At 46.7% G+C, this 15,692-nt stretch overlaps 1 long non-coding RNA gene across 1 annotated transcript; it reads right to left on the bottom strand.

The window, feature by feature from the left end:
• Nucleotides 1-492: 492 nt before the first annotated feature.
• Nucleotides 493-10,124, bottom strand: LOC105473391 (uncharacterized). Its single transcript, XR_982212.3, has 4 exons — nt 9,650-10,124; nt 8,828-9,489; nt 6,465-6,559; nt 493-1,074 (listed from the first exon to the last, which is right to left on the bottom strand). It is a non-coding gene; the product is annotated as an uncharacterized lncRNA (long non-coding RNA).
• Between the last annotated feature and the right edge of the window lie 5,568 nt (nt 10,125-15,692).

A 15,692-nucleotide genomic window follows, 5' to 3' on the forward strand; every position in this document is an offset into this window, starting at 1 on the left:
ACTAAAAATACAAAAAATTAGCCGGGCGCGGTTGTGGGCGCCTGTAGTCCCAGCTACTCGGGAGGCTGAGGCAGGAGAATGGCGTGAACCCGGGAGGCGGAGCTTGCAGTGAGCCGAGATCGCGCCACTGCACTCCAGCCTGGGCGACAGAGCGAGACCCCGTCTCAAAAAAAAAAAAAAAAAAAGAATGCAACTTTTTGTCCCTTACCTATCTATGACCCGGAAGCCCCCTCCCCACTGAGTTGCCCCCTCCTCTGCTTCCAGTCGTCCGGCCTTTCCAGACTGAATCAACGTTCATCTTACATGTATTGATTGATGTCTCATGTCTCCCTAAAATGTACAAAACCAAGCTGTGCTCAGACCACCTTGGGCACATGTCATCAGGACCTCCTGAGGCTGTGCCACGAGCATGCGTCTTTAACTTTAGCAAAATAAACTTCCTAGTTTAGGAAGTCCTAGTTTAGGACTGAGACCTGTCTCAGATAATCCGGGTTCACACATTCATTTGATATTAAAAGCCTACGTTTCTCCCGTTCAGGAGAAAGGAAACTTGGTTTCTTCACCAGTTCCTGATCCCTCACCTTGTGAAGATGGGATAGGAAGTGGATCCCCCCGCTGACAGTGCTGGGTACATCAGATCAAACACCGTCCAGTTGTGCCAGGACAAAGGTCATCCCGGCTCAAAGATGACTCTCTCAATCCTTATTCCAAAATGCTAGTATTGCCAAGCCGTTTGTAACAAAGGTGAGAAAAAAGCCCAGGAAGGAAGAAGCCCGCGCACTGCAGTAGGGCTATCGGGGAAGTTTCAGAGTTCACCTTGGGTGGAGGTTTTGGCGTCTAATCTACAACAACTGGGCATGACCATCCTATCAGGCATGATACTGCACTCCACCTTGATCCCCCAACCGGGCCCCACATACCTGTACACAAATCATCTGCTCCTGCCTCCCTTTCACATTCGGCAACCAGTATGTCCCACATGCTGTTCCAGGAGCAAGATATGCAATGATGAACATGACTGGCAACACCCTTCTTTTGTGGCATTTACCCCCATTTGGGGGAAACAGCCAAAACCTGGCAAAGGAGTGAAGAAGATAATTTCACAGTGTAATGAGGAGTATAAAGAAAATCAACAGAGCAATGTGGTAGTCACCATGAGGGACAGAGGGGTGTCTTACTTAGATGTGATGGGGGTTGGGGAAGGTCAGGGAAGGCCTTCTGAGGAGCTGCCATTTGACCTGATAGTTGAGTATGAAAAGAGCTAGCCTTCGGAAGGGTACTCCAGATAGAAGGAGCAGTGAGGCCCTGCTGTGGGCAAGTGCTCTGTGCATCTGACAAACAGACGTGAGTGTGTTTGAATCAAAGCCTTGAGGAGGTGGATGGAAGTGAGATCACACAGGCCTTGCCGTTCAGAGTAGGGAGTTTGGGTTTTATTCCAGGTGCAGTATGATGCCATTGGAGTTCTTATGCCAGTTTCTATGGCCTGACTTACCTTGTTAATGCAGCATCTGCTGCGTGAAGACCGGTTTGGAAAGGTGTTAGTGGCTTGAACTGGACTATAGCTCTGGAGGTAGGGAGTGGGCGAGCGGGGGTGAGGAGAGTATTCAGGATATATATATCAGAGCCATTTGATGAACTGGATATGGTTGAAGAAAGGAGGAATTGAAGGTGACTCCTAAATTTTCCCTCAAGCAAGTAGGTAGTTTGTGGTGCTACTTTGTAAGATGGAAAGGAGGGGAAGGCTTGTAAGTTGAGGGCGTGCTGAGAAAAGAATAGAGTTTTATTTGGGTGTATTAAACTCCATTCAAACAGAGATGTCAAATAGACAACTGTATATAAAACAAGTCTTAGAGGAAAGGTGAGGGCTGGATAGAGATAGTGGAGCTATCAACCCAAAGAAGGAAGTCGTGTTACTGGATGAACTTGGCTAGGAACTCAACCTTGGCTAGGTCCAGAATTCCACCCTCTTTCCATGTGGCCTCCCAGAGCCAGTGACTAGTAGAGCAGTGAGCATCTGCCTCTCTTCCAACCTCACACGCCACCCAAGCAGCAGAGATGACAGGCCTTCTCACCTGCCCCATCTGTCCTCCCCCTGTCCCCAGGAGATTCCTGGTGCTGTTCTGAAGGAAGAACGCCTGCCCTCCTTGCTGACAGGGAGGTTTGATTTGAGTGACACATGCATTCCTGGGAGCGACAAGGTCAGCTTCTACTATCGCTAGAGAAAGTTCACCACTTTCAACTCTAAGGCTGATTTCTTTCTCAGCTTATGGCTGGAAACTCACAGATCAGCAAACTAGGAAGTGGCATTTCTGCTTCCTTTTCACATCTCTCAGCCTGCCATAGGCACACAATATTGGAATTGTGGTGTCTAGTGGAATGGTGAACTCCCAGGTCCACCAGTGTCCTGATGATCTAACAATAATGATGAAAGTGATGGTGATGGTGCTAATCACTAACACTGACCGTTTACCATGTGCTAGACTTATAATAAAAATTTTACCCAGATTGTTCCATTGAATGCTCAGACTAATCTTATGAAGTTCTACTGTTCTTCTACTGTTTCCTCCATTTTACAAAGGAAGAAATTTATAGAAAAGATTGGTCTCTTCCTGGTTATCTAATCTCCTTCTAACTCCTTGAGACAGACATAAGCTGTCCAAGAGGAAAAGGGAAAAGTCTTAACTATGTGTTTTGCACTATAAAAGTAAATGTGTCACATGTTTTGGAAAAAATGGAAAGAAATCACCCATTATCATTTTAACATGCTTCCTTCCGATCTTTTTCTTTCTCCTTTCATCTTTGTTTCATAACTGTAATCAAGGTATAACCTAAATTAATATATATAAGGTATAATATAAATTCTCCATTGAATTTTTATTTATTTATTTATTTTTGAGACAGGGTCTCACTCTGTCACCCAGGCTGGAGTGCAGTGGCAGGATCACAGCTTACTGCAAACCCTGCCTCCTGGGCTTAAGTGATCCTCCCACCCCAGCCTCTGGAGTAGCTGGGACCACAGGTGTGCACCACCATGTGCAGCTAATTTTTGTACTTTTTTGGTAGAGATGGGGTTTTGCCATGTTGCCCAGGCTGTCACTGAATAATATTTTTAAAGATTTTTTTTCAAGCACTTTCTATTCTTAAATGTGATTTCCACAGTTTTGAGTCAAGGTATATTAGTCCATTTTCTCACTCCTATAAAGAAATACATGAGACATAGGCGGGGAGCATTGGCTCACACCTGTAATCCCAGCACTTTGGGATTACAGGTGGATCACGAGGTCAGGACACCGAGACTATCCTAGCTAACACGGTTAAAATCCATCTCTACTAAAAGTACAAAAAAAATTAGCTGAGCGTGGTGGCACACACGCCTGTAGTCCCAGCTACTCGGGAGTCTAAGGCAGGAGAATCGCTTGAACCCGGGAGACGGAGCTTGCAGTGAGCCGAGATCGTGCCACTGCTCTCCAGCCTGGGCAACAGAGTGAGACTCTGTCAAAAATAAAAAATAAAAATAAAGAAATACCTGAGACTGGGTACTTTGTAAGAAAAGAGATTTAATTGGCTCACGATTCTGCAAGCTGTACAGGAAGCATAGTGGCTTCTCCTTCTGGGGAGGCCTCAAGAAACTTACAATCATGGCGGAAGGCAAAGGGGGAGCAGGCACATCTTTACATGGCACGGGCAGGAGTCAGGGCGGGGAGGCACCACACACTTTAAAGCAAACAGATCTAGACAGAACTCACTCACTATCATGAGAACAGCACCAAGGGGGCAATCTGCCCCCATGATCCAATCGCCTCCACCAGACCCCACCCCCAGCATCGGCGATTACAATTTCATGTGAGATGTGGGCAGGGACACAGATCCAAACCATATCACAAGGCAATAGGTATTTGCCTGGACATCCAGGACAGTCTGTGCCAGACTTCCATGGCAGGAGCTCTGTCTCATCACAGCCTGGCCAAGCGCTCCTCCCACAGAGCCAAGAGACCAAGTGTGGACGTGACACCTCAGGACAGGTCACAGGGTCCATCTGAATGCACTATACTCAGAGCAGGTGTCCCAGAGGGAACAAGTGGGGTCTTGTGGCTGCCTCACTTCCAACAGAGGCTAGCACAGAGAGTGACCCAGGCTCCAAGCCTGGTGAGGGCCAGGGCAGCCAACCACGGGGCTTGGGATCCTTTTGTTCTGGACGTCAGAGGAACATGGCTATGTAGCAGACCTCTCCACAAATTTTGTTTTCCTTTTTCTGCAGTTTCCTAAAAAGTGCTCCCCTTCATCGTTCGTCAGAAGCCTCTGAGTCTGCCTCTTGTAGTACCGAGACATTCCCCACTGGGCATAGTCCCTATAAGGCTGTGGCTTCGAGGTCAGGCTCCTAAGTCTGCCACTTACTCACTCTGGGCCTGGGTACTACTTAACCTCTCTGACCTGCTTCCTTATCTGAAAATTAGGCTAATAATCGTTCATATCCCACAGAGTTACTATGGGCATTTTCCTGGGTACTGAGCATGTAGTGGGGATTCAACAAATGGTGGCCATTTTTCTAGAAACTTTCTCCATATAGACAGTTCATGAAGGAAGCCACGGAGCACTGTCTGTGCATTGGGTGGCTGGGCTTGGAAACAGCACATCCTTCATCTGGAATGTCCAGACCCCTGCAACCTCTCAGCACTATTCAGGTGCCAGGCGGAGAGGGAGACTGCCTGAAGGCCCTCCTGTTCCACCTGCCACTCTCCCCTCTTCCCTGTGCTATTTCCTGAGGACACAGGAAGAACTCTACCAGCGGTAAGACCAAATTATGTAAACACTCAGACCAGAGCAATAGGAGGCCAGCCATGGTGCTGACAAGGGGTCCTGGGAGCCTCCTCCTCCAGATGTCACCTCCCTATTTCTTCACCTAATAGTGGAGACTATTCGTGTGTCTACCTTGTCACCTAGTGGTGGTGTTCAAATGAGATTATATCCCTCAGCATGGTGATGGCATGGGGTCAATTCTTATTATTAGAAATAACTTCACAGGCCAGGTGTGGTGGCTTATGCCAGTAATCCCAGAACTTTGGGAGGCCGAGGTGGGTGGATCACCTGAGGTCAGGAGTTTGAGCCCAGTCTGACCAATATGGCGAAACCCCATCTCTACTAAAAATACAAAAATTAGCCAGGCCTGATGGTGCATGCCTGTAGTTCCAGTTACTCCAGAGGCTGAGGCAGGAGAATCGCTGGAACCTGGGAGGTAGAGGTTGCAGTGAGCCAAGATCACGCCACTGCACTCCAGCCTGGGCAACGAAGCAAGACTCCATCTCGAAAAAAAAGAAAGAAAGAGCTTCATGGAATCCATCCCCCAGCCTAAACACTATTTTGCACTCAGAATCTCAGCTGTTTCTTAAGACAGAAATCCAGCCTAATCCAAACATCATAGCTAATGTTTATTGAATCTACATGCAGGCGCCAGCCCTATTCCTCATGCCTTCTATGAATCTCTTTATTTAACCCTCACATCAACCCAGTCTTGGAGGTCCTACTGTTTTGTGTTTCACAAACTCAGAAGCTAAGGCAGAGAGATTTAGTGACTTGCCTCAAGTCATCGAAAGCTAAGAAGTAGCAAAAACAGGCTCCAAAAACCCAAAACACTGACAACACCAAGTGCGCTGGAGGACATGGAGCAAGAGGGGCTTTTATTTACTGCTGGTGGTAAAGCAAAACCGTACAGCTACTTTGGAAGACAGCTTGGCAGTTTCTTACAAAACTAAACCTACTCCTACCCTATGATCCAGCAATCACGCTTCTTGTTATTCATCCAGATGAATTGCAAATTTATGTCTGCACAGAAACCTACACAGATGTTCATAGCAGCTTTATTCATAATTGCCAAAACTTAGAAGCAACCAAGATAGCCTTCAGTGGGTGAATGAACAAATCACTGTGGTATATCCAGACAATGGGATCTCGTTTAGTTCTAGAAAGAAATGAGTTATCAAGCCATGAAAATACTTAAAGATAACTTAAATGCATTTTACTAAGTGAAAGAAGCTGATCTGAAAAGACTACATACTGTATGATCCCAATTGTATGATATTGTGGAAAAGGCAAAACTATGGAGACAGTAAAAAGATCAGTGGTTTCCGGGGGGGAGGGAGGCATGACTAGGAAGGGCACAGAGGATTTTTAGGGCAGTGGAAATACTCTGTATGATACCACAATGAGGGAAACATATACGTTTATCAAAAACCATAGAATCTATAACACCAAGAGTGAACCCTAATGTAAACGATGGACTTTGAGTGATAATGGCATGTCAATATGGCTTCATCAGCTGTAATAAATATACTGTGGAGGGGAATGTTAATAGCAGGGGAGGAGACAAGGTGTATATAGGAACTCTCTGCACTTTCTGCTCAATTTTGCTGTGAACCTAAAACTACTCTAAAAGAATTAAGTTTGAGGCCATGTATGGTGGCTCATACCTGTAATCTCAGCATGTTTAGGAGGCCGAGGTAAGACGATCCTTGAGGCCAGGAGTTCAAGGCCTAGGCTGGACAATGTAGTGAGACCCTCATCTCTACAAAAGAAAAAAAATAGAAATATGTTTTGTTAATTTAAAACAAAACAAAAGAGAACAGGCTTCAAACCCAGGAAGTTTGGCTCTGAAGCATACCCATTAACCACTATGTTATACTACCCTCAACTACAATGGAAGGAAAAAGTCCAACTTTTTTTAGAAGTTAAACACACACACACACACACCCACACACACACGTAAAGGAAACTGCTGGGTTTTAGAATACAGTGACAGAGGCTGAGCGCGGTGGCTCAGGCCTGTAATCCCAGCACTTTGGGAGGCCAAGGCGGGCAGGTCATTTGAGGTCAGGAGCTCGAGAGCAGCCTGGCCAACATGGTGAAACCTCGTCTCTTCTAAAAATACTAAAAATTAGCCAGTTGTGGTGGCTCACGCCTATAATCCCAGCACTTTGGGAGGCTAAGGTGGGCGAACCACGAGGTCAAGAGATCAAGACCATCCTGGCCAACATGATGAAATCCTGTCTCTACTAAAAATACAAAAATTAGCTGGGCATGGTGGCGCATACCTGTAATCCCAGCTACTCGGGGGGCTGAGGCAGGAGGGTGGTGGAGGTTGCAGTGATCCAAGATCGAGCCACTGCACTCCAGCTTGGGCAACAAGAGCGAAACTCTGTCTCAAAAAAAAAAGAAAGAAAGAAAAAGAAAAAAAAAAGAATACAGTGACAGAACAGGTTGCCAGCCCTCCCTGATCCATTCCATCCAGGCAAGGCTTGGAGGCCAATTAGGCCGACTCTGGCCTCGCACGCAGTGTTTGATAACAAGCACCTGACGTATGGCGTGATGCCAGCCTCCCCAGGGCGCTTTGGTCTGGAAACAGCTGTGAGTAATCTGGAGCACCCGGAGCAGAAAGCTTTATCAGTCAGCCTGCCCCAAAAGCTGCTGGGAAGACTATCTGCTGGTGCAGTCATGCCTCCAACTGCCCTATTTTTAGTGAAACGCATTCTTTCCAGGGCTGTGCTTCTGATGAAGGAGAAAGCCGACTTGGTCTTAAGACATCCATAGTCAGTGACGACCAAGCCACTTCCACTCGTCTGCCTGACTTAGGGTCTTCTGCAGGTTTATGAACCACCTTTCAAGGCATTTAACTAGGTTTATTGAGTGCTAGTTGATTCCCTGCCTGGTGGGAACCCAGTGGAATAACACTTTACGCCCTGGAAAGGGGGACATGAGACATGGTGAGGTACTGCTCAAACAACAGCATCTTGCCAACATTTCAAAGAACGCCATCCAAGGTCAATAAAAAGCTGTCTTTGCTTTGTAAGGAGGTAAATATCTACATCAGAGACCATAGGACTACTTTATGTGTTATGTGTTATACGTTATGGTAGGAGGAAGAGTTGAAGGAGGGGACAGTGAATCGGGAAGGTATAGAGTCGGCCCAGCCATCTTTAGGTCTTCCTAACACCAAACCAGGAGGCCAGATAGGACCCAGGAAGTGAGGAGTCGGCACCAGAGCTTGCTCAGGTTTAGCTCACTTGAGCATTTATCAGCACACACTGGAATAGTCACAGCCCAATACCTAATTACAACACAAGTAAGAAAAGGATAATCATACAAAACAGTTTTCAGTTTTCAAGCACCTTCCATGTGCAAACTATTTAAACACATTATCATTTTTTTAACCTCAGCAAAACCTCATGCAGTGGGTGTTCTTATTCCAATTTTGCAGGTAAGTGAACTGAGGCTCTGAGAAGGTAAACAATGTTTCCTCGTCAGTGGCAGAGCTGATAGTAACACTCACATTTTTCTGACTACAAAGCCCATGCTTCCTCTTTCCATTTGCCATGCTGGCCCCTCTGAGCATCTTGGCCATTACACAAAAGGGTGGCTGGGCCAAGGTCTTTGCCAGGCCAGACGCTGTGGCTCAAGCCTATAATCCCAGCACTTTGGAAGGCTGAGGCAGGTGGATCACTTGAGCCCAGGAGTTCAAAACCAGCCATGGGCAACTTGGCAAAACTCTGTCTCTACAAAGAATACAAAAATTGCCTGGACATGGTGGTGCACACCTGTAGTCCCAGCTACTCAGGAGGCTGAGGCAGGAGGGTTGCTTAAGCCTGGAAAGCTGAGGCTACAGTATGCTGAGATCACACCACTGCACTCCAGCCTGGGCAACAGAGTGAAACCCTGTCTTTTAAAAAAAAAAAAGGTTCTTTGCCAATTTTAATTTTGTGGCCCAGCATTTAACTAAAACTAAAGCAATGTTTTTCTCAAGCATGATCCCACCCCACTTGCCCCACCGTTAACCTACGTTTGCAGCTGAGCAATACAGCACGTTCAGTGATGTCAGAGTCACCCAGTGGGAAGTCCAGGCTGCCAAGCCTGATGTGATCCTTTGGGGTGATCTGGTCTGACTCTCTTGTTTCCAGATGATGGGAGGAGATCATGAGAAGTTAAACGACTTGCTCAAGGTTCCACAGCAATTTAAAAAATTCAAACGCAGATCTTCAGAGCGCAAGTCCAGAACCCTCCCCACAGTACCAGTCCCACTCCCCTCAGTAGGACTCCAACGGGGCAGGATTCAGCAAAGCTCCACACTGAACACTACCGTCTGAAAGACACGTGGGACAGGCCATATTGAACCAATGACCCTTCTCCCTCCACACACAAATAGGAAAAACTCTCCAACGAAAGGAAAGCACAGCTTGCCCTGAGCACCTTGGGGAGGCCAGGTTGGTTTGTGGCGTTTTAGAGTCAGATGTCCACAGATCCCCAGTCAACTCACATAGTCCACTCATATAATTATGGAAATGCTCTTAGATCATCCTGGCACATAAATACACTTCCGGAGGAAAGAGCCTCAGATAGCTAGCTCACAGAGACACGTCCAGCTGGCGGTCTGTCCTGAACTCCTCCAGGGTCCCTGCTTCTCAAACATGACGCCTGCTAGACATGGGTTGGATCAAAGAAATCCTAAAAGGAGAGAAAAAGATGAGTGAGCTCACAGTGTCAGTCCCCTGCCCAGTTTCAAATTATCCCATTCCAATGTCAGCCCCGCTGCGTGGAGGGGATGAGAGGTGACAACCAAGGAGAGACGACGTCAAGGCCTCACGCTACGCCAAGGTCCACTTACCTCCCTATGCCCACGACAATCGGAAAGCACAGCAGAGCCACCAAGATCGGCTTCATTGCTCTCGTTCAGCAGCCGCTCTCTACTCCTCAGGCTTCTTGGTAGCTCATTGGTTCATTGGTTCCCAAAGTTGTGAGGTTGCTCAATTCCAGGAGATTCTAAGTTGGCAGGAGTTTTATGGATATGGCTGGAGCTGACCACAGATTTGGGCAAATATTGACATTCTTTGTGAGGTGATACCAGGCGAGTACTATGTTGGCAACAGAGAAAGTTGGGAGGGCTGGCGGGAGGAAACTGACATGTATTCAGCTTCAGCTGTATTCCAGGTACTGTCATTTAATCCTTACCATGATTTTATTTTATTTTTTAAGACAGAGTCTTGCTCTGTCACCCAAGCTGCTGTGCAATGGCGTGATCTTGGCTCACTGCAACCTCCACCTCCTGGGTTCAAGCGATTTTCCTGCCTCAGCCTCCCAAATAGCTGGGGATTACAGGCGTGCACCACCATGCCCAACTAATTTTTTGTATTTTTAGTAAAGACGGGGTTTCACCATGTTGGCCAGGCTGGTTTTGAACTCCTGACCTCAAGTGATCTGCCCGCCTCAGTCTCCTAAAGTGCTAGGATTACAGGCGTGAGCCACTGCACCTGGCCCCTTACCATGATGATTATTATTATCATCTCCATGTACTTCTCTCTGTTTAATTTAGTTATCATTACTATCTCCATTTGACAAATGTAGAAAGACTTTCAAAGAGGTTAAGCAATGTCTCCAAGGCCATACAGTCGGGAAATGGTAGAAATGAAATTCTATCCCAAATCCAACTGAATGCCAACCCACACACATCATACATTCCAGTGCCAGGCACTGTGGGCTTCCTTCCTCACCTCCCTTTTCTTGCTTGCTGGAAGAACCCTGGTTGTACTGAAGCAGCAATATGCACAGCCCCTGGTGTCCCCAGATGGCATCTACCGTCCTCTAAACCACCTCTAGCTACTGGCCCTGTTGCTTGAGCTGCAGCTCAGAATCTGTTTCCACACAGAAACCATCTTACACACAGCAGTCAGTAAGACTGCAATCACTGTACCATCACCATACTGTTGCTCTATGAATTAAGCCAATTATAGACTGATATAAAATACCATAATTTATAGCATTATTTCTACTGGAAAATGCATTGCAAGATCCACCAGTCCCCCACCTCCTACTCCGTCAAAAAACAAACAAAAACAAAACAAAAAGCCTTATAGGTGACTTCATGCATCTTTTATAAGGCTTATCGTTGATTCAAATTTCATGAGTCCCAACCCAAAGTTGCCTGCACATTATCAGCCCTCTACTTGTCAAGAAGATCTGGAAATATCAAAGCTGCCAAAGGAAATTCTTGAAAGTATAGCTGTATTTGATCCCACTCCACTTTATTAAATTGAAAGAAAACCTTCCTTGAGACTGAAGACAAATTGTATTCCAGTCAGGAAGATAAAATACTACTTGTTGTATCTATTTTATGATGACGGGGATGCACTTCCCTGGAAGACAGCTGGCTGGCATTAGGGCCCAGGGGCTCTCAACCTCAGCACCACTGACATTTTGGTCCAGATAAGTTTTGTTGCCGGCAGCTGTCCTGTGTAATGCAGGATGTTTACCAGCATCCTAGGCCCTACTCACTACATGCCGGAAGCACCCTCTCAGTGTGACAACCAAAAATGTCTTCAGACATTGCCAACTGTCCCCTGGCAGAGGCTGATACATTTGGAGGACGTATTTAGAAGACTGCATTAAGCCCGACGGAACCATTGAAACTCTCTGATGAAGAAGTGCTGATCTGTGGGGTTTTGTTGTTTTTGTTGTTTGTTTTTGTCCAAAGGCCACTCTGAGACTGAAGTGCATTCTGATGGCAAATTCTACCTTTGTGAAGTAGGGAGCAGATGGTCATCAAAATGGACCAAAGCATCCTCTGGCTGTAATCCTGGGCCAGGTCTCTCTCCAGGCCATCCGGAAGCCCAGCTTCAGAGAGCACATCCCCTCATTGCCGGTTCCTGGGGAGTATAAAGCAGAATTTTACCAAGGCCCATTCTCCCGACCTTGGTTCCTTTCGCGCACATATAGGCTATAAAATGCCACCCCTGGCTGAGCTCAGTGGCTCATGCTTGTAATTCCAGCACTTTGGGAGGCCGAGGCGGGTGGATTACTTGAGGTCAGGAGTTTGAGACCAGCCTGACCACCATGGCAAAACCCCATCTCCACTTAAAAACACAAAAAAATTAGCCGGGCATGGCCAGGCGGGCCTGTAATCCAAGCTACTCAGGAGGCTGAGGCACAAGAATGGCTTGAACCCAGGAAGCGGAAGTTGCAGTGAGCCAAGATTGTGCCATTACACTCCAGCCTAGGGATAGAGTGAGACTTTGTCTCAAAAAAAAAAAAAAAGGCCACCCTTCCCTCAACTTTGCCCCGGCTCCTCACCCTGTGAGTTGATGATGGAATTTCTTCAGGATTCAAGTTTCATTTCATGGCGATTTTTGAAGCTCATTTTTCTCAGAATAATTGTCTTAGCACAGCAGTTGCTATTGAACAGTTTCCAGCAGTTCAACATTGAAAGAGAATCTAATTAACTTACAGAATATCTTGGGAGACTTCTCTGGAATCCTGCTCTGGCCGCGTCCATAGAGCAGGCTCAGCACATTTTCATAGTGGTAGGCTAAAGTCTCAGGGGAATTCTTCAGCTTCCCCCCTTGCATTGTTTTCTGGAAAGTCAAAGATTGGAGCTTATCTTATAGTTACCAACCAAATGTGAATTCATTTCTGGGTTCTTTCAACCCTGTATATATTTTTTTAACTCTTCTGATAAATTTTATAAGTTCTTCTCAGAACCACTCTCCTTTACCTCAATGATAATCAAGGGTGGAAAATGTTATTTATTCATAAATATATATTATCAAGTCACTGGCTGCCAGCGATCTGAGTTTACATTAGCAAGCTAAGAGTAATGCATCCTTTGTTCATTTGTTCATTCATTCAGATGCTCTGGGAGGGCAGGAAATTGTGTCCATTGTGCACCACTTATTTATTGAATAGATGAATGCCCATATTGTTTGAAATGCTGTTGTTAGTGCTGAAAATACAACAGTGAACAGGATTGGCACAATCCCTGGCCTCAGGGAGTTTACAGTCCAGCAGGCAAGCAAGAGACCTAAGAAATAAAACCATCACAAATTGTGATAAGTGCTAACATGGAGAGAAACTGGGAGTAGAGTCAGCCTAGCTTAAACAGCGTGGTCAGGAAAACCCTCCTTGACAGCCATGGGAGGATGGGCGTGAACTACAGGCTAGTTGTGGTGAGTATCTGAATTTTTTTTTGACTGACAGCTTTCCACGTTTGGGGAATTTCTCACCTTATAAATCTTGGTGGTGGAAAATGATCACTCCCCATTATAGAAGCCGAAAGCTGAACCCCAGCCTCCCTTGTGGCTCGGCTGTGGCACGTGATCAACGAGTCTTCCCCGTTGGCCCTGATTCAACTGCTAGTGACACAAAAAGCAGGACTTAGGCAAAATCCCTTCTGAAGAGGGAAGTAGCCATGGTGGGGGCTACACCAGGTTTGGAGGCAGCAGCCAGCCCCAGTGGGCTTGGAAGTACAAGCAGTGGGGGGCTGGGCCCAGGGGTGGTGACAATGATACCTTCACAAGACCAGCGCTGCACTGTAATTCAGGACATTGGTCCTAGCCATAGCATCCAAGTGCAGTTCTGCAGCACAGGCAAGGAGGTCTGTGAGCTTCCTAACATAATAAATTCCTTGTCATCCAAATCATTCAAAGACAGTTTATATTGCACTGAAATTAAGAACCGCAACACTAGAACTGCACCTTGAAGTGTTTGAAGACGCAACATTAATTAGCTTGAAGCCAAGGTTTGGGCAAACGCCTCCATGGAGCAGTTGAATTCAAAACCAACAGGTGCGAATGGTCAGACCCAAGCTTGGTGGGACAAGGTTGCTTCTGGACTGCTCTTCTGGAAGGCCCAGGATTCCGCCTGTGGGGCTCTTCTCTGTGTCCACCACCAGCGTCACCATGATTTCAAACCAAGGAGAAGCCAGCTGCACCTCAAAGCTAACTAATTGGAAAACAGAACAGTCACTTTATGGTTTTTAGTTTCAACACTTTTTCTTCTACCTTTTGCAATAAGGTTTGTAAAAACACAAGCCCTCTTTTTCCTCTGTTCTCACACCACCACCACAACAATCATCAACAAAGAAGACTTCTGTGACCCCAAAGTATGTGTGGGGATTTCTCCCCGCCAGCCAGCAAGGGAGCAACGTTGCCGTGGAAATCAGCCGGGTGCCCTCCAATTCAATTCCGACTCTGCCTTCCTGGTGAGAGTATCAGATCCCACAGGCTGAGGGCTCAGTCCCCAAAAGCGCCACCCCGGCCTTCAGACACCAGTTCCGGCCTCCAGGACTTCTGATTGATCAGCTTAAAGTTAAGGTCCCAACAAGCCCCCTCTAGGTTCAATTAATTTGCTGGAGCAGCTCACCGAACTCGGGGAAACACTTACTTTCAGTTACCGGTTTATTATAAAGGACGTTACAAAGGGTACAGATGAACAGATGCACAGACACAGCACGGAGGAAGGGGTGTGGAGCTTCCACGCCCTCCCTGGGCACAGCCCTTCAGGAACCTCCACGCGCTTAGCTAGCTGGAAGCTCCCCAGACCCTCTCCTCTTGGGCCTTTTATGGAGACTTCACTGATTGACAGTCTTCATGATTGACAAGCCTGTAGAAACGAGATTTGACAAAAAGGATATGATCTAAACCCAGCAAGGCCCATCTGTTCAGATTCTTCTTGGCCTCTGTGCAGCCTTCTTTCCTCCAGGGAATGAGGCAAAACCCTCTCTGGAATGAGGGTCTCCTGACCCACCAGCAGATTCGAGTCCTGAGATTCTGTTTCCTTAGACCTGCTCTTGGCACCTAAAGTGCCCCCAACATTACAACAAGGGATTGTGACGGGGCTATGGGAGTTATGAGCCAGGAACCATGGGCAAAAACCTATATATATAGTTACAATATCACTAATACGTATTGTTTTTTCTTTGGGATGTAGGTGTGTGCGCTTCCTTTTGGTATAGGCTGTTTTCAGTTCTTCTGGGGGTCACCTTGATCATTTTATTCCCCAAAATGCAGGTTTCATATGGAGGCTGAACCCAGTGGGGAATAGTCCACCATCAGCCTTGTCCCTCCTCCTCCTTCCTCACACACGCTCTATGAAATCCCTACCCACACCCCAGCCCCTGGATCATATCTAGGGTAGATTGCACAGCTTTCTCGACACTTTCAGGTATTAAAATTTTCAGTCAAATGTTTCTCCAAACTTTAATGTCTCATCCAAACTTTTAACATCTCATTCAATTTAAAACTTCTCTCCTTCTCCCAGGTGAGGCCTGGCCTGTGGCTTAGGGATCAACAATGAGAAAGAGCTGGGGTTGAGAGAGGGTCTCGGGGCTGAGTTGGGGCAGGGGAGGGGTGAGGGGGAGGGGGATACAGAGCTTACTGTTTTCCTTCTTTACTCCACATCCTCTCCCCTGATCCCCGCTCCTAGATCCTCCAGGCTTGGACACAGAAGAAGGGTGAGACTGTTTCGCTCACTGGTTCTGTTTTCAGTTCCCCTCAGGCAGATACATGCCTTCTGTTGCAGCAGATGCACAAATACTGACCCTTTCCTGGAGGTGCTCTGCTGGGTCCTTCGGAGACACCCTCCAACCGGGGCGCACTGCACTCCTCGGGCCAGCGATGCACTCTTGGCCAGCCTCCTGTGGCTCTCCCTGCTCCCTGAAATCTTCCTGTTTCCTTTGCTGGGGCTGTTGGTTCCTGGATTCTGTGTCTTCCATTTTGATAAAGCACTTCCTTGACTGCTTTCTTAGAATTTGTGCATAAAAGGGAAACTTTTTGACATCTTTTCTACTTGAAAAAAAATCATTCTAAATCCTACTTTTACTAGATGTGAGATTCTATACTGGACATTATTTTAACCTTACAATTTTGAAGGCATTGCTC

Source organism: Macaca nemestrina, chromosome 10 (assembly GCF_043159975.1).
Source record: "Macaca nemestrina isolate mMacNem1 chromosome 10, mMacNem.hap1, whole genome shotgun sequence".
NCBI lineage: Eukaryota > Metazoa > Chordata > Mammalia > Primates > Cercopithecidae > Macaca > Macaca nemestrina.